Here is a 21,669-nt window from a genome sequence, read left to right as displayed (position 1 = left end):
CCTCTCATTCTGAAGGCTGTGTCACAGAGTGGATATCCTCTCATTCTGAAGGCTGTGTCACAGAGTGGATATTCTCTCATTCTGAAGGCTGTGTCACAGAGTGGATATTCTCTCATTCTGAAGGCTGTGTCACAGAGTGGATATTCTCTCATTCTGAAGGCTGTGTCACAGAGTGGATATTCTCTCATTCTGAAGGCTGTGTCACAGAGTGGATATTCTCTCATTCTGAAGGCTGTGTCACAGAGTGGATATTCTCTCATTCTGAAGGCTGTGTCACAGAGTGGATATTCTCTCATTCTGAAGGCTGTTTCACAGAGTGGATATTCTCTCATTCTGAAGGCTGTGTCACAGAGTGGATATTCTCTCATTCTGAAGGCTGTGTCACAGAGTGGATATTCTCTCATTCTGAAGGCTGTGGATATTCTCTCATTCTGAAGGCTGTGTCACAGAGTGGATATTCTCTCATTCTGAAGGCTGTGTCACAGAGTGGATATTCTCTCATTCTGAAGGCTGTGTCACAGAGTGGATATTCTCTCATTCTGAAGGCTGTGTCACAGAGTAGATATTCTCTCATTCTGAAGGCTGTGTCACAGAGTGGATATTCTCTCATTCTGAAGGCTGTGTCACAGAGTGGATATTCTCTCATTCTGAAGGCTGTGTCACAGAGTAGATATTCTCTCATTCTGAAGGCTGTGTCACAGAGTGGATATTCTCTCATTCTGAAGGCTGTGTCACAGAGTGGATATTCTCTCATTCTGAAGGCTGTGTCACAGAGTGGATATTCTCTCATTCTGAAGGCTGTGTCACAGAGTGGATATTTTCTCATTCTGAAAGCTGTGTCACAGAGTGGATATTCTCTCATTCTGAAGGCTGTTTCACAGAGTGGATATTCTCTCATTCTGAAGGCTGTGGATATTCTCTCATTCTGAAGGCTGTGTCACAGAGTGGATATTCTCTCATTCTGAAGGCTGTGTCACAGAGTGGATATTCTCTCATTCTGAAGGCTGTGTCACAGAGTGGATATTCTCTCATTCTGAAGGCTGTGTCACAGAGTGGATATTCTCTCATTCTGAAGGCTGTGTCACAGAGTAGATATTCTCTCATTCTGAAGGCTGTGTCACAGAGTAGATATTCTCTCATTCTGAAGGCTGTGTCACAGAGTGGATATTCTCTCATTCTGAAGGCTGTGTCACAGAGTGGATATTCTCTCATTCTGAAGGCTGTGTCACAGAGTGGATGAAGTTACCCGCAAGCTGATCTGAGTTCAGTATTGCATTTCCAACCCAAGAGACCTCACCTGCACACTCATTGGTAATGAGGAAGTGCTCTATGAGGGCTCAACTGCAAAGCCTCATGGGTAATGAGATAAGTGAATTGTGTGTGTGTGTATTGTCGTTTCTTCCGTTAATGACACAAAACAAATGACTAATAGCAGGAGGCACTGAGGCAGACTAACTCATACACCAGGGACCACGGGACAACAGGGCCCGGAGACAGGGTGGGGGGCGAGAGGGGTGGGAGTGGGAGGGATGGGGACGAGAGGGGTGGGAGGTTGGAGGGATGGAACGAGAGGGGTGGGAGGTTGGAGGGATGGAACGAGAGGGGTGGGAGGTTGGAGGGACGGGGAGAGAGGGGTGGGAGGTTGGAGGGATGGGGGCGAGAGGGGTGGGAGGTTGGAGGGATGGGGACGAGAGGGGTGGGAGGTTAGAGGGATGGGAAGAGAGGGGTGGGAGGTTGGAGGGATGGGGACGAGAGGGGTGGTAGGTTGGAGGGACGGGGAGAGAGGGGTGGGAGGTTGGAGGGGTGGGAGGTTGGAGGGATGGGGACGAGAGGGGTGGGAGATTGGAGGGACGGGGAGAGAGGAGTGGGAGGTTGGAGGGATGGGAGTGGGAGGGATGGGGGGGAGAGGAATGGATGGGGAGAGAGGTGGAGTTTAAAGATGAGAGGTTGGAGGAGGTTTAGAGATGGGGAGGTTGGAGGAGGGTGGAGGTTTAGGGATGAGAGTTTGGAGGAGGGTGGAAGTTTAGAGATGTAGGGATGGGAGATTGGTGGAGGTTTAGGGATGGGAGGATGGAGGAGGTTTAGGGATGGGAGGTTGGTGGAGGTTTAGGGATGGGAGGTTGGAGGAGATGTAGGGATGGGAGGATGTAGGAGGTTTAGGGATGGGAGGATGTAGGAGGTTTAGGGATGGGAGGATGGAGTAGGTTTAGGGATGGGAGGATGGAGGAGGTTTAGGGATGGGAGTTTGGTGGAGGGTGAAAGTTAAGGGATGGGAGGATGGAGGAGATGTAGGGATGGGAGGTCGGAGGAGGGTGGAGGTTTAGGAATGGGAGATGGAAGGAGAGTAGAGGTTTAGGGATGAGAGGCTGGAGGAGGTTGGAGGTTTAGGGATGGGAGATTATTGGAGGTTCAGGGAAGAGAGGTTGGAGGAGGGTGGAGATGTAGGAATGGGCAGTTGGAAGAGGGTGGTTTAGGGGTGGGAGTTTAGAGGAGGGTGGAGGTGTAGGGATGGGAGGTTGGTGGAGAATTTAGGGATGGGAGGTTTGAGGAGGTTTAGGGATGGGAGTTTGGAGGTTTAGGGATGGGAGTTTAGAGGAGGTTGGAGGTTTAGGGATGCGAGGATGGTGGAGATTTAGGGATGGGAGGATGGTGGAGATGTAGGGATGGGAGGTTGGAGGAGATTTTAGGGATGGGAGGTTGGTTGGTGGAGGTTTAGGGATGGGAGGTTGGTGGAAATTTAGGGATGGGAGAATGGTGGATGTTTAGGGATGGGAGGTTGGTTGGTGGAGATTTAGGGATGGGAGGTTGGTGGAAATTTAGGGATGGGAGGTTGGTGGAGATTTAGGGATGGGAGGTTGGTGGAGGTTTAGGGATGGGAGGATGGTGGAGATGTAGGGATGGGAGGTTGGAGGAGATTTTAGGGATGGGAGGTTGGTTGGTGGAGGTTTAGGGATGGGAGGTTGGTGGAGGTTTAGGGATGGGAGGATGGTGGAGATGTAGGGATGGGAGGTTGGAGGAGATTTTAGGGATGGGAGGTTGGTTGGTGGAGGTTTAGGGATGGGAGGTTGGTGGAGGTTTAGGGATGGGAGGTTGGTGGAGGTTTAGGGATGGGAGGTTGGTGGAAGTTTAGGGGTGGGAGGTTGGAGGAGATTTAGGGATGGGAGGTTGGAGGAGATTTAGGGATGGGAGAGTGGAGGAGATTTAGGGATGGAAGGTTGGTGGAGGTTTAGGGATGGGAGGTTGGTGGAGGTTTAGGGAAGGGAGGTTGGAGGAGATTTAGGGATGGGAGGTTGGAGGAGTTTAGGGATGGGAGGTTGGAGGAGTTTAGGGATGGAAGGTTGGTGGAGGTTTAGGGATGGGAGGTTGGAGGAGATTTAGGGATGGGAGGTTGGAGGAGTTTAGGAATGGGAGGTTGGTGGAGGTTTAGGGGTGGGAGGTTGGAGGAGATTTAGGGATGGGAGGTTGGAGGAGATTTAGGGATGGGAGAGTGGAGGAGATTTAGGGATGGAAGGTTGGTGGAGGTTTAGGGATGGGAGGTTGGAGGAGATTTAGGGATGGGAGGTTGGAGGAGATTTAGAGATGGGAGGTTGGAGGAGATTTAGGGATGGGAGGTTGGAGGAGATTTAGGGATGGGAGGTTGGAGGAGATTTAGGGATGGAAAGTTGGTGGAGGTTTAGGGATGGGAGGTTGGAGGAGATTTAGGGATGGGAGGTTGGAGGAGATTTAGGGATGGGAGGTTGGAGGAGATTTAGGGATGGAAGGTTGGTGGAGGTTTAGGGATGGGAGGATGATGGAGATTTTGGGATGGGAGGTTGGTGGAGATTTAGGGATCTATCACTCTCTTCCTCTATCACTCTTCATCTCTCCCCTGAGCCCTCTCTTTCTCTTTTTTCACACACACACACACACACACACACACACACACACACACACACACACACACACACACACACACACACACACACACACACACACACACACACACACACACACACACACACACACATACACACACATACACACACACACACAGTGCTTCTGCTTTCATCCCAAACTGAAACACCAGCTGTGGTTTTTGAGATAAGTCAATGAGTCAAAAGGTGATCGATCGGCTTTGCCAGCGCTCAGTTCAGCCTCCTTATTTGTGTGTGTGTGTGTGTGTGTGTGTGTGTGTGTGTGTGTGTGTGTGTGTGTGTGTGTGTGTGTGTGTGTGTGTGTGTGTGTGTGTGTGTGTGTGTGTGTGTGTGTGTGTGTGTGTAAATTAGATTGGCCATCAACTCAAAATTACACACAAAGAGAGCATCTGTCTCACACACCCCATTCCTACTACACACACACTCACACACCCCATTCCTACTACACACACACACTCACACACCCCATTCCTACTACACACACACACTCACACACCCCATTCCTACTACACACACACACTCACACACCCCATTCCTACTACACACACACACTCACACACCCCATTCCTACTACACACACACACTCACACACCCCATTCCTACTACACACACACACACACTCACACACCCCATTCCTACTACACACACTCACACACCCCATTCCTACTACACACACTCACACACCCCATTCCTACTACACACACTCACACACCCCATTCCTACTACACACACTCACACACCCCATTCCTACTACACACACTCACACACCCCATTCCTACAACACACTCACACACCCCATTCCTACTACACACTCACACACCCCATTCCTACTACACACACTCACACACCCCATTCCTACTACACACACTCACACACCCCATTCCTACTACACACTCACACACTCACACACCCCATTCCTACTACACACACTCACACACCCCATTCCTACTACACACACTCACACACCCCATTCCTACTACACACACTCACACACCCAATTCCTACTACACACACACACACACACTCACACACCCCATTCCTACAACACACACACACACACACTCACACACCCCATTCCTACAACACACACTCACACACCCCATTCCTACTACACACACTCACACACCCCATTCCTACTACACACACAGACACTCACACACCCCATTCCTACTACACACACACACACTCACACACCCCATTCCTACAACACACTCACACACCCCACTCCTACTACACACACTCACACACCCCATTCCTACTACACACACTCACACACCCCATTCCTACTACACACACAGACACTCACACACCCCATTCCTACTACACAAACTCACACACCCCATTCCTACTACACACACAGACACTCACACACCCCATTCCTACTACACACACTCACACACCCCATTCCTACTACACACACAGACACTCACACACCCCATTCCTACTACACACACTCACACACCCGATTCCTACTACACACACTCACACACCCCATTCCTACTACACACACTCACACACCCGATTCCTACTACACACACACACACACCCCATTCCTACAACACACTCACACACCCCATTCCTACTACACACACTCACACACCCCATTCCTACAACACACTCACACACCCCATTCCTACTACACACACTCACACACCTCATTCCTACTACACACTCACACACTCACACACCCCATTCCTACAACACACACTCACACACCCCATTCCTACTACACACACTCACACACCCCATTCCTACTACACACACTCACACACCCCATTCCTACTACACACACTCACACACCCCATTCCTACTACACACACAGACACTCACACACCCCATTCCTACTACACACACTCACACACCCCATTCCTACTACACACACTCACACACCCCATTCCTACTACACACAGACACTCACACACCCCATTCCTACTACACACAGACACTCACACACCCCATTCATACTACACACAGACACTCACACACCCCATTCCTACAACACACACTCACACACCCCATTCCTACTACACACACAGACACTCACACACCCCATTCCTACAACACACACACACACCCCATTCCTACACACACACACACCCCATTCCTACTACACACACACACACACACCCCATTCCTACTACACACACACACCCCATTCCTACTACACACACACACCCCATTCCTACTACACACACACACCCCATTCCTACAACACACACACACCCCATTCCTACACACACACACACACACACTCACACACCCCATTCCTACAACACACACACACACACACTCACACACCCCATTCCTACTACACACACTCACACACCCCATTCCTACTACACACACAGACACTCACACACCCCATTCCTACTACACACACACACACTCACACACCCCATTCCTACAACACACACTCACACACCCCACTCCTACTACACACACTCACACACCCCACTCCTACTACACACACTCACACACCCCATTCCTACTACACACACTCACACACCCCATTCCTACTACACACACAGACACTCACACACCCCATTCCTACTACACAAACTCACACACCCCATTCCTACTACACACACAGACACTCACACACCCCATTCCTACTACACACACTCACACACCCCATTCCTACTACACACACAGACACTCACACACCCCATTCCTACTACACACACTCACACACCCCATTCCTACTACACACACTCACACACCCGATTCCTACTACACACACACACACACCCCATTCCTACAACACACTCACACACCCCATTCCTACTAATATAAATAAATATATGCCATTTAGCAGACGCTTTTATCCAAAGCGACTTACAGTCATGTGTGCATACATTCTACGATAACAACATTAGACCATTAGACCATAACAACATTAGACCATAACAACATTAGACCATTAGACCATAACAGCATTAGACCATTAGATCATAACAACATTAGATCATAACAACATTAGACCATTAGATCATAACAACATTAGACCATAACAACATTAGACCATTAGACCATAACAACATTAGACAATTAGATCATAACAACATTAGATCGTAACAACATTAGATCATAACAGCATTAGACCATTAGATCATAACAGCATTAGACCATAACAACATTAGACCATAACAACATTAGACCATTAGACCATAACAACATTAGACCATAACAACATTAGACCATAACAACATTAGACCATTAGACTATAACAACATTAGACCATAACAACATTAGATCATAACAACATTAGACCATTAGACCATAACAACATTAGATCATAACAACATTAGACCATAACAACATTAGACCATAACAACATTAGACCATAACAACATTAGACCATAACAACATTAGACCATAACAACATTAGACCATTAGATCATAACAACATTAGACCATAACAACATTAGACCATTAGACCATAACAACATTAGACAATTAGATCATAACAACATTAGATCATAACAACATTAGACCATTAGATCATAACAGCATTAGACCATTAGACCATAACAACATTAGACCATAACAACATTAGACCATAACAACATTAGACCATTAGACCATAACAACATTAGACCATAACAACATTAGATCATAACAACATTAGACCATTAGACCATAACAACATTAGATCATAACAACATTAGACCATAACAACATTAGACCATAACAACATTAGACCATAACACCATTAGACCATTAGACCATAACAACATTAGACCATTAGACCATAACAACATTAGACCATTAGATCATAACAACATTAGACCATAACAACATTAGACCATTAGACCATAACAACATTAGACCATTAGACCATAACAACATTAGACCATTAGACCATAACAACATTAGACCATTAGACCATAACAACATTAGACCATTAGATCATAACAACATTAGACCATTAGACCATAACAACATTAGAACATAACAACATTAGACCATAACAACATTAGACCATAACAACATTAGACCATAACAACATTAGACCATTAGACCATTAGATCATAACAACATTAGACCATAACAACATTAGACCATTAGACCATAACAACATTAGAACATAACAACATTAGACCATTAGACCATAACAACATTAGACCATAACAACATTAGACCATTAGACCATAACAACATTAGACCATTAGACCATAACAACATTAGATCATAACAACATTAGAACATAACATTAGACCATAACAACATTAGACCATAACAACATTAGACCATAACAACATTAGACCATTAGATCATAACAACATTAGACCATAACAACATTAGACCATTAGACCATAACAACATTAGACCATTAGACCATAACAACATTAGACCATTAGACCATAACAACATTAGACCATTAGACCATAACAACATTAGACCATTAGACCATAACAACATTAGACCATTAGATCATAACAACATTAGACCATTAGACCATAACAACATTAGACCATTAGACCATAACAACATTAGAACATAACAACATTAGAACATAACAACATTAGACCATTAGACCATAACAACATTAGACCATTAGAACATTAGACCATTAGAACATTAGACCATTAGACCATAACAACATTAGATCATAACAACATTAGACCATAACAACATTAGACCATAACAACATTAGACCATAACAACATTAGACCATAACAACATTAGACCATAACAACATTACTACACACACTCACACACCCCATTCCTACAACACACTCACACACCCCATTCCTACTACACACACTCACACACCCCATTCCTACTACACACTCACACACTCACACACCCCATTCCTACAACACACACTCACACACCCCATACCTACTACACACACTCACACACCCCATTCCTACTACACACACTCACACACCCCATTCCTACTACACACACTCACACACCCCATTCCTACTACACACACAGACACTCACACACCCCATTCCTACTACACACACTCACACACCCCATTCCTACTACACACAGACACTCACACACCCCATTCCTACTACACACAGACACTCACACACCCCATTCCTACTACACACAGACACTCACACACCCCATTCATACTACACACACAGACACTCACACACCCCATTCCTACAACACACACTCACACACCCCATTCCTACTACACACACAGACACTCACACACCCCATTCCTACAACACACACACACACCCCATTCCTACACACACACACACCCCATTCCTACTACACACACACACACACACCCCATTCCTACTACACACACACACCCCATTCCTACTACACACACACACCCCATTCCTACAACACACACACACCCCATTCCTACAACACACACACACCCCATTCCTACACACACACACACACACCCCATTCCTACTACACACACACACCCCATTCCTACTACACACACACACACACACACCCCATTCCTACTACACACACAGACACACACCCCATTCCTACTACACACACAGACACACACCCCATTCCTACTACACACACACACCCCATTCCTACTACACACACACACCCCATTCCTACTACACACACACACACACACCCCATTCCTACTACACACACACACACACACCCCATTCCTACTACACACACACCCCATTCCTACTACACACACACACACACACCCCATTCCTACTACACACACACACCCCATTCCTACTACACACACACACCCCATTCCTACTACACACACACACACACACTCACAGTTCAATAATAAACCATCACAAATTAATTCCCTCCTGTCCTCTGGCTTAGCATCATATGTGATACCATGTTATCCACATTACAGCTGTTCACAATTATTTACACACTAAATCTGATCCATGTGGCACCCAAACCTGTATCTCATTTAGCAGAACCAGAGACACCACATCTGTAATACTACCGACACACCCCATTCCTACTACAATACTACCGACACACCCCATTCCTACTACACACACTCACACACCCCATTCCTACTACACACACTCACACACCCCATTCCTACTACACACACTCACACACCCCATTCCTACTACAATACTACCGACACACCCCATTCCTACTAATACTACCGACACACCCCATTCCTACTACACACACTCACACACCCCATTCCTACTACAATACTACCGACACACCCCATTCCTACTAATACTACCGACACACCCCATTCCTACTAATACTACCGACACACCCCATTCCTACTAATACTACCGACACACCCCATTCCTACTAATACTACCGACACACCCCATTCCTACTACACACTCACACACCCTATTCCTACTACACACTCACACACCCCATTCCTACTACACACTCACACAACCCATTCCTACTACACACTCACACACCCCATTCCTACTACACACTCACACACCCCATTCCTACTACACACTCACACACCCCATTCCTACTACACACTCACACACCCCATTCCTACTAATACTACCGACACACGTTTTATACTCCGATCGCAATTCTCTAATAAACATTTGGCAAGACGCCAAACACACAATTCTTTACCTTTTGGCACAACATTCACAACTAAAATCTTCTTGTGTGCAAATAACAAGGGGACACTGTTCAACTAGCTACTTACGGGACACTATTTATTAGGCCACTACTATAACAGGCAAGGGGACACTATTTATTAGGCTACTACACTACTATAACAGGCAAGGGGACCCTATTTATTAGGCTACTACTATAACAGGCAAGGGGACACTATTTATTAGGCTACTACTATAACAGGCAAGGGGACCCTATTTATTAGGCTACTACTATAACAGGCAAGGGGACACTATTTATTAGGCTACTACACTACTATAACAGGCAAGGGGACCCTATTTATTAGGCTACTACTATAACAGGCAAGGGGACCCTATTTATTAGGCTACTACTATAACAGGCAAGGGGACACTATTTATTAGGCTACTACACTACTATAACAGACAAGGGGACACTATTTATTAGGCTACTACTATAACAGGCAAGGGGACACTATTTATTAGGCGACTACACTACTATAACAGGCAAGGGGACACTATTTATTAGGCTACTACTATAACAGGCAAGGGGACACTATTTATTGGGATACTACACTACTATAACAGGCAATGGGACACTATTTATTAGGATACTACTATAACAGGCAAGGGGACACTATTTATTAGGCGACTACACTACTATAACAGGCAAGGGGACACTATTTATTAGGCTACTACTATAACAGACAAGGGGACACTATTTATTAGGCTACTACTATAACAGGCAAGGGGACACTATTTATTGGGATACTACACTACTATAACAGGCAAGGGGACACTATTTATTAGGATACTACACTACTATAACAGACAAGGGGACACTATTTATTGGGATACTACACTACTATAACAGACAAGGGGACACTATTTATTGGGATACTACACTACTATAACAGACAAGGGGACACTATTTATTGGGATACTACACTACTATAACAGACAAGGGGACACTATTTATTAGGCTACTACTATAACAGGCAAGGGGACACTATTTATTGGGATACTACACTACTATAACAGGCAAGGGGACACTATTTATTAGGATACTACACTACTATAACAGACAAGGGGACACTATTTATTGGGATACTACACTACTATAACAGACAAGGGGACACTATTTATTGGGATACTACACTACTATAACAGACAAGGGGACACAATTTATTGGGATACTACACTACTATAACAGACAAGGGGACACTATTTATTAGGCTACTACTATAACAGGCAAGGGGACACTATTTATTGGGATACTACACTACTATAACAGGCAAGGGGACACTATTTATTAGGATACTACACTACTATAACAGGCAAGGGGACACTATTTATTAGGATACTACTATAACAGGCAAGGGGACACTATTTATTGGGATACTACACTACTATAACAGGCAAGGGGACACTATTTATTGGGATACTACACTACTATAACAGGCAAGGGGACACTATTTATTAGGATACTACACTACTATAACAGACAAGGGGACACTATTTATTGGGATACTACACTACTATAACAGACAAGGGGACACTATTTATTGGGATACTACACTACTATAACAGACAAGGGGACACTATTTATTGGGATACTACACTACTATAACAGACAAGGGGACACTATTTATTGGGATACTACACTACTATAACAGACAAGGGGACACTATTTATTAGGCTACTACTATAACAGGCAAGGGGACACTATTTATTGGGATACTACACTACTATAACAGGCAAGGGGACACTATTTATTAGGATACTACACTACTATAACAGGCAAGGGGACACTATTTATTAGGATACTACTATAACAGGCAAGGGGACACTATTTATTGGGATACTACACTACTATAACAGGCAAGGGGACACTATTTATTAGGATACTACTATAACAGGCAAGGGGACACTATTTATTAGGCTACTACACTACTATAACAGGCAAGGGGACACTATTTATTAGGCTACTACACTACTATAACAGGCAATGGGACACTATTTATTAGGCTACTACACTACTATAACAGGCAAGGGGACACTATTTATTAGGCTACTACACTACTACAACAGGCAAGGGGACACTATTTATTAGGATACTACACTACTATAACAGACAAGGGGACACTATTTATTAGGATACTACACTACTATAACAGGCAAGGGGACACTATTTATTGGGATACTACACTACTATAACAGGCAAGGGGACACTATTTATTAGGATACTACACTACTATAACAGGCAAGGGGACACTATTTATTGGGATACTACACTACTATAACAGGCAAGGGGACACTATTTATTAGGATACTACACTACTATAACAGGCAAGGGGACACTATTTATTAGGATACTACACTACTATAACAGACAAGGGGACACTATTTATTAGGATACTACACTACTATAACAGACAAGGGGACACTATTTATTAGGCTACTACTATACCAGGCAAGGGGACACTATTTATTAGGCTACTACACTACTATAACAGGCAAGTGGACACTATTTATTAGGATACTACACTACTACAACAGGCAAGGGGACACTATTTATTAGGATACTACACTACTATAACAGACAAGGGGACACTATTTATTAGGCTACTACACTACTATAACATGTAAGGGGACACTATTTATTAGGATACTACTATAACAGGCAAGGGGACACTATTTATTAGGCTACTACACTACTATAACAGGCAATGGGACACTATTTATTAGGCTACTACTATAACAGGCAAGGGGACACTATTTATTGGGATACTACACTACTATAACAGGCAAGGGGACACTATTTATTAGGATACTACACTACTATAACAGACAAGGGGACACTATTTATTGGGATACTACACTACTATAACAGACAAGGGGACACTATTTATTGGGATACTACACTACTATAACAGACAAGGGGACACAATTTATTGGGATACTACACTACTATAACAGACAAGGGGACACTATTTATTAGGCTACTACTATAACAGGCAAGGGGACACTATTTATTGGGATACTACACTACTATAACAGGCAAGGGGACACTATTTATTAGGATACTACACTACTATAACAGGCAAGGGGACACTATTTATTAGGATACTACTATAACAGGCAAGGGGACACTATTTATTGGGATACTACACTACTATAACAGGCAAGGGGACACTATTTATTGGGATACTACACTACTATAACAGGCAAGGGGACACTATTTATTAGGATACTACACTACTATAACAGACAAGGGGACACTATTTATTGGGATACTACACTACTATAACAGACAAGGGGACACTATTTATTGGGATACTACACTACTATAACAGACAAGGGGACACTATTTATTGGGATACTACACTACTATAACAGACAAGGGGACACTATTTATTGGGATACTACACTACTATAACAGACAAGGGGACACTATTTATTAGGCTACTACTATAACAGGCAAGGGGACACTATTTATTGGGATACTACACTACTATAACAGGCAAGGGGACACTATTTATTAGGATACTACACTACTATAACAGGCAAGGGGACACTATTTATTAGGATACTACTATAACAGGCAAGGGGACACTATTTATTGGGATACTACACTACTATAACAGGCAAGGGGACACTATTTATTAGGATACTACTATAACAGGCAAGGGGACACTATTTATTAGGCTACTACACTACTATAACAGGCAAGGGGACACTATTTATTAGGCTACTACACTACTATAACAGGCAATGGGACACTATTTATTAGGCTACTACACTACTATAACAGGCAAGGGGACACTATTTATTAGGCTACTACACTACTACAACAGGCAAGGGGACACTATTTATTAGGATACTACACTACTATAACAGACAAGGGGACACTATTTATTAGGATACTACACTACTATAACAGGCAAGGGGACACTATTTATTGGGATACTACACTACTATAACAGGCAAGGGGACACTATTTATTAGGATACTACACTACTATAACAGGCAAGGGGACACTATTTATTGGGATACTACACTACTATAACAGGCAAGGGGACACTATTTATTAGGATACTACACTACTATAACAGGCAAGGGGACACTATTTATTAGGATACTACACTACTATAACAGACAAGGGGACACTATTTATTAGGATACTACACTACTATAACAGACAAGGGGACACTATTTATTAGGCTACTACTATACCAGGCAAGGGGACACTATTTATTAGGCTACTACACTACTATAACAGGCAAGTGGACACTATTTATTAGGATACTACACTACTACAACAGGCAAGGGGACACTATTTATTAGGATACTACACTACTATAACAGACAAGGGGACACTATTTATTAGGCTACTACACTACTATAACATGTAAGGGGACACTATTTATTAGGATACTACTATAACAGGCAAGGGGACACTATTTATTAGGCTACTACACTACTATAACAGGCAATGGGACACTATTTATTAGGCTACTACTATAACAGACAAGGGGACACTTATTTATTAGGCTACTACACTACTATAACAGGCAATGGGACACTATTTATTAGGCTACTACACTACTATAACAGGCAATGGGACACTATTTATTAGGCTACTACACTACTATAACAGGCAAGGGGACACTATTTATTAGGCTACTACACTACTACAACAGGCAAGGGGACACTATTTATTAGACTACTACTATAACAGGCAAGGGGACACTATTTATTAGGCTACTACACTACTATAACAGACAAGGGGACACTATTTATTAGGCTACTACACTACTATAACAGACAAGGGGACACTATTTATTAGGCTACTACACTACTATAACAGGCAAGGGGACACTATTTATTAGGCTACTACACTACTATAACAGACAAGGGGACACTATTTATTAGGCTACTACTAGACCGCTTGGGAATACCAATTGTCGTGAGCTCATTGTTTTTTAACGTGTGTGTTGAAACCACATGAATTCCATTCCAGCCATTGCAATGAGCCCATCCTCCTATAGCTCCCACCACCAGCCTCCACTGCTCTCCTGTTATCAGTTACCAGGTGGTTTAGTGAAGGGCTTCTGAGTGGCTCAGTGGTCTAAGACTCTGCATTGCAGTACCTGGTTTGAATCCGGGCTTTCATCACATTTGGCCATGATTGGTTGTCCCATAGGGCGGCTCACAATTGGCCCAGTGTCATCTGGGTTTGGCCGAGGTAGGCCGACATTGTAAATAATAATTTGTTCTTAACAGACTTGCCTGGTTAAATAAAGTTTTTTTATTTTTTTATTACTTGTTTACGGGCAGTGCCATGAACTTTATCCTTTAACCTCAGACCACTACACTTCTCAAGCACCGATCCTTCTCCTTCCAACTGAGACATCTTCCCTGACTGTTTCTACCAGGAAGTGATGCAGAGCATTGAGGTAGTCAACAGTGAAGACAGTAGAGAGAGAGTAGGGGTAAAGGCGTAGGGGTAGTAGGGGTAAATGCTTCAGCCAAACTCAGCTAGGCGAACCAAACAAGTGTGCTCGGCATACTCCCTTAAAAGACCTTTGCTTGAAAAACAAGAAAAAAGTGGCAATAGTACTGTTTGTCCATTTTGAGACGCCGTAGCCAGTATCTTCCTCAAAAATAGTCTGAATTTATCTAAAATAACTAAGAAATCTGTTTGACATTTCCTGTTATTACAAAAATGAAAACGAGTCTATCGTTGAATGACAACAAAGACGTTATTGAAGAATCCCTACTGTTGGCCAATCACAGATGAAGGGGCGTAGACGTTATTGAAGAATCCCTACTGTTGGCCAATCACAGATAAAGGGGCGTAGACATTATTGAAGAATCCCTACTGTTGGCCAATCACAGATGAAGGGGCGTAGACGTTATTGAAGAATCCCTACTGTTGGCCAATCACAGATGAAGGGGCGTAGACGTTATTGAAGAATCCCTACTGTTGGCCAATCACAGATGAAGGGGCGTAGACGTTATTGAAGAATCCCTACTGTTGGCCAATCACAGATGAAGGGGCGTAGACGTTATTGAAGAATCCCTACTGTTGGCCAATCACAGATGAAGGGGCGTAGACGTTATTGAAGAATCCCTACTGTTGGCCAATCACAGATGAAGGGGCGTAGACGTTATTGAAGAATCCCTACTGTTGGCCAATCACAGATGAAGGGGCGTAGACGTTATTGAAGAATCCCTACTGTTGGCCAATCACAGATGAAGGGGCGTAGACGTTATTGAAGAATCCCTACTGTTGGCCAATCACAGATGAAGGGGCGTAGACGTTATTGAAGAATCCCTACTGTTGGCCAATCACAGATGAAGGGGCGTAGACGTTATTGAAGAATCCCTACTGTTGGCCAATCACAGATGAAGGGGCGTAGACGTTATTGAAGAATCCCTACTGTTGGCCAATCACAGATGAAGGGGCGTAGACTTGGGCTTGATTAGTTTCATCCTCATTCCATCTGAATGTTGTCTCTGTAGTCCAGCAACACACACAATTTTTAAACAAAATACAACTAGAGCAAAAACGGTCATAGATCGTCTGAATTCAGCTGTCTCAACAGTTCCCTCATTGATCTTTATCTCTATGCTCCTATTTATTTTTTTAAACATCCCAAATAAGGTCAGAGTGATGAAAAGAGTGCCTTGTATGAGATGACTGGGCAGTCTTTAGATAGAGAGAGTGGGCACTAGGCAGAGACACAGAGAACACACACAAAAACAAAAATGAGGGGTTCAACAAGTGTTCTTTTAAGATCCTCAAAGTACTTTGAAGAACATTAGGGTTCTTGGCTCTGAAAATGCCCCCCAAAAGGTCATTCCAAGAACCCCATAAGAGTTGGGGTTCATCGAGGAACCTCCTTAAATTGTGTGGTTTTTTTTGTTGCAGGAACCTAACTGCCCAACTGAAACATTTGAATTTGAATTTGAAAGGAGAGCAGGTGCAGCCACTTAACTGAAAAATGTAACGATCTCCTCAATTTAATAAGGTAAGGTTTGTTCCTTGTATGATCTATATTGATATTGTTTTATGATGATACCGTCTATCTTTTCATAATTGTTGGATTCACAGACGTCATCCTCCCTACACCTCTGATGAATATATTAGGAAACCTGTTCGATCACCATGGACTGCTAAATCATTCTGGCTATGGATACGGAGAACATCAACACGTTAGAGGATATATCCATCGGACTCTGCTGGGAGTTTACCTCATATTTAGATTTTTTAAAATTCTGCTTTGCCACTAAAATCATAATAAACGCTGACAACTAAAATATTGTGTTATTGTTGTTATGCGTATGTAACGGATGTGAAACGGCTAGCTAGTTAGCGGTGGTGCTGGTGTAACGGATGTGAAACGGCTAGCTAGTTAGCGGTGGTGCTGGTGTAACGGATGTGAAACGGCTAGCTAGTTAGCGGTGGTGCTGATGTAACGGATGTGAAACGGCTAGCTAGTTAGCGGTGGTGCTGGTGTAACGGATGTGAAACGGCTAGCTAGTTAGCGGTGGTGCTGATGTAACGGATGTGAAACGGCTAGCTAGTTAGCGGTGGTGCTGATGTAACAGATGTGAAACGGCTAGCTAGTTAGCGGTGGTGCTGCTGTAACGGATGTGAAACGGCTAGCTTAGTTAGCGGTGGTGCTGATGTAACGGATGTGAAACGGCTAGCTAGTTAGCGGTGGTGCTGGTGTAACGGATGTGAAACGGCTAGCTAGTTAGCGGTGGTGCTGCTGTAATGGATGTGAAACGGCTAGCTTAGTTAGCGGTGGTGCGCCCTAAATAGCGTTTTAATCGGTGACCTCACTTGCTCTGAGACCTTGAAGTAGTAGTTCCCACTTGCTCTGCAAGGGCCGAGGCTTTTGTGGAGCGATGGGTAACGATGCTTCGAGGGGTGACTGTTGTTGATGTGTGCAGAGGGTCCCTGGTTTGCGTCCGGGTCGGGGCGAGAGGACGGTCTGAAGTTATACTGTTACACGTAATATTATTAATAATAATAATTAATATTATCTCCTTTTAAAAGAGTTATTCAAAGAACTTCTAGGGGTTCCGCCACAGTTTCAACTTGAAGAACCCCTAATGAATACCCCAGGAACCTTTTCTTTTTTAGAATGCACACACACCTCACACTCCTGTCCTCTCTCACACGTTCTGTCTCTTTCTAAATCTCCATTTCTCACACATACAACCAACTATTATGTGTCTTGACTGACACACACACCTCACACTCCTGTCCTCTCTCACACTTTCTGTCTCTCTTTCTAAATCTCCATTTCTCACACATACAACCAACTATTATGTGTCTTGAATGACACACACACTACAGAAGTGGACCCACAAAGAGATCGGGTTCACTTCAACCCAATATCTACCTCCTCCATTCCTCTAGTCCTCTGAGATAAATAGTTAAATGATTCATTAGGACTGACAAAGGCGATAGTTTCCACTCCACTCTTACACCCAGCAAACTGAACCACCCCATAATACTCCACTCTTACACCCAGCAAACTGAACCACCCCATAATACTCCACTCTTACACCCAGCAAACTGAACCACCCCATAATACTCCACTCTTACACCCAGCAAACTGAACCACCCCATAATACTCCTCTCTTACACCCAGCAAACTGAACCACCCCATAATACTCCACTCTTACACCCAGCAAACTGAACCACCCCATAATACTCCACTCTTACACCCAGCAAACCGAACCACCCCATAATACTCACGTGTTCAGATGCTCTGTCCGTCATCCTGTCACAAGTGTCCAAAGGACTGACAATAACATCGGAACGTGTGTGATGTCAGGGAACGTTTTTTAACAAGTCAGTTAAGAACCAATTCTTATTTTCAATGACAGCCTTGGAACAGCAGGCTATCTGCCTTGTTCAGGGGGCAGAACGACAGATTTTGACCTTGTCAGCTCTGGGATTCGGTAACCTTTCAGTTACTAGTCCAAAGCTCTAACCACTAGGCTACCTGCTGCCCCATTCAACAATGTCTACCTCAATGTCATAGGAAAACAACACACCCTGACAAACACAGATGCTGTCAACATAGTGTAGGTCATTTTCATCACTGTGACAGAGGAGGAACCATGCATGACCAGGACAAGTTGACTGAACCATACCCGGACTGGCACCCATGGCTTGATCCCTGTAGTAGAGCTGTAGTGCCTGGTAGAGGAGGGGTACGGGTGGGGAGGCTGGTGTACTGAGCGACTTGATCCTGATATTTTAATGGCCATATTTATTTATCTTTATGACTCCTCGTGCGACTCTCGGGATCAACCGCGTCCCGGGACAATAGCGCAGTTTATGTGATTAATAACTTTAATAGCTCAAACTTTATGGCTATATTTTTTTTTTTACTCAGAAACAAATAAGTAACTGACTCTAGAACCACCAGAGGCGGGCGAACACGCCTGTATCGGTTTACATCCGAGCTACACCTACCGATAGGTCCGAACAAAGAACTACCTTGTGGTGATTGCGGTTAACGCGCACAATGCGGTTGAGGGGGTTGGGTGAAGGGTTGCACCTTTAGGGCTTTGTCCGTGGGATGCCATTTATCAAATACCCCTCTATACCTCACCCACACTCTCGAAAATCCCCAAGGAGTCAGAGGGGGTTTACCCTGTGTTTTTCTTTAGGGGAGCCTTTGTTATTCACCATCAATGCAATTCTGGTGCAAATCGGTGTCGCAAAAAGCAAAGGAAAATGAAGCGGAAATCCCTAATTATTGTCAAACGCATAAAACATCCACAACTTTGGTTGTAATCAATCTTACAAATGAATTCATGATTTTGATGTCACATGAAACATATACTTTTAATGCTCACTTAATTAGGTTATTTGCACAACAATGCAAACAACCTAATATATGTATTTATTAAAAAATATATATATATATAAAAACATTTGCCTCATCAAAAACTTTAAAACTTTAGTTTGAATAAATAGCCTTTTGCGAAAAACGAAAAAACGATAAAACCTCTGTAGGCATGTAAGAAAAATGTTGACAAAGCATTGGTCAGTTAGCCCATTCAAAACATAGACTACCATTGTTTTATGTGGTAGCCACCGTAGATGAACTCAAAGACAAGGGCAGGTGCATTGGTCAGCAAGTTGTTCATTGGCTCCTCCGACTGCAGCCTTCCTGCCTGAGCTCACCTCGTGAAAACAACGTTGCAACTGTAACATTGTCAATGGCAACATGCTCACTTTACTCAGAAACGGACGCGGTGCCAAGCGAGAAAAATATATATTATGTTGACCATCGAAGAGCACACAATAACACTTGTAACATATAACAAATATTCTCTTTGCTAGTCCAAAAAAATAATAATACTTACGTTAGTCCGTTCTTTCCAGAGTCGACTTCTAATAAAATGTCAACATCTATTCACCTGAATAATATTCCTTCAGGTAATTCCTTCAGGTTTTCCATGTCAAGAAGTATACTAACAAATCAATAATATCCTTTTCCCGTCTGGTCGTGAAAGGAGAATGCCTAACTGTCCGGACCGAGTCCCTACCGCGTTCCCATTCAAGTGGCCGGGCAACGTGTTAAAACCCGGAACGGGATTCTTGGAACGGGTTCCTGAAAACTCTCTCTGTTGCCTTTAGGTTGCAGATGGGGGGGATTGAATAGTATAATACTCACTTAATCCCACTCCTACCGCCCTATTTATCTCTCACTCAAAAGTAAAACATTTATATAAATTAATTCCCTTCCAAAAAATGTGACTATTTTTTATTGAGTTTCAATTTCACACTTGGATTTCATCCTTATTATCTAGTGCTGTGTGTTATTATCTAATGCTGTGTGTTTTCACTAATGCAATGTGTTATTATTTAGTGCAGTGTGTTATTATCTAGTGCAGTGTGTTATAATCTGTGCTGTGTGTTATTATTTAGTGCAGTGTGTTATTATCTAATGCTGTGTGTTATTATCTAATGCTGTGTGTTATTATCTAATTCTGTGTTATTATCTAGTGCAGTGTGTTATTATCTAGTGCAGTGTGCTATTATCTAGTGCAGTGTGTTATTATTTAATGCTGTGTGTTATTATCTAATGCTGTGTGTTATTATCTAATGATGTGTGTTATTATTTAGTGCAGTGTGTTATTATCTAATGCTGTGTGTTATTATCTAGGGC

The 21,669-nt window shown here is 43.3% G+C and overlaps 1 protein-coding gene across 1 annotated transcript in view; it reads right to left on the bottom strand.

The window, feature by feature from the left end:
- Window positions 1-21,015, bottom strand: part of LOC124005158 (1-phosphatidylinositol 4,5-bisphosphate phosphodiesterase eta-1-like) — a 154,621-nt gene extending 133,606 nt beyond the window's left edge. Inside the window, 1 exon segment of the mRNA XM_046314148.1 lies at window positions 20,864-21,015. The gene's annotated coding sequence lies outside the window, so the exon portion shown is untranslated.
- Window positions 21,016-21,669: the final 654 nt, after the last annotated feature.

Source organism: Oncorhynchus gorbuscha, linkage group LG19 (genome assembly GCF_021184085.1).
Source record: "Oncorhynchus gorbuscha isolate QuinsamMale2020 ecotype Even-year linkage group LG19, OgorEven_v1.0, whole genome shotgun sequence".
NCBI lineage: Eukaryota > Metazoa > Chordata > Actinopteri > Salmoniformes > Salmonidae > Oncorhynchus > Oncorhynchus gorbuscha.
This window is presented reverse-complemented; position numbering and strand designations above follow the sequence as displayed.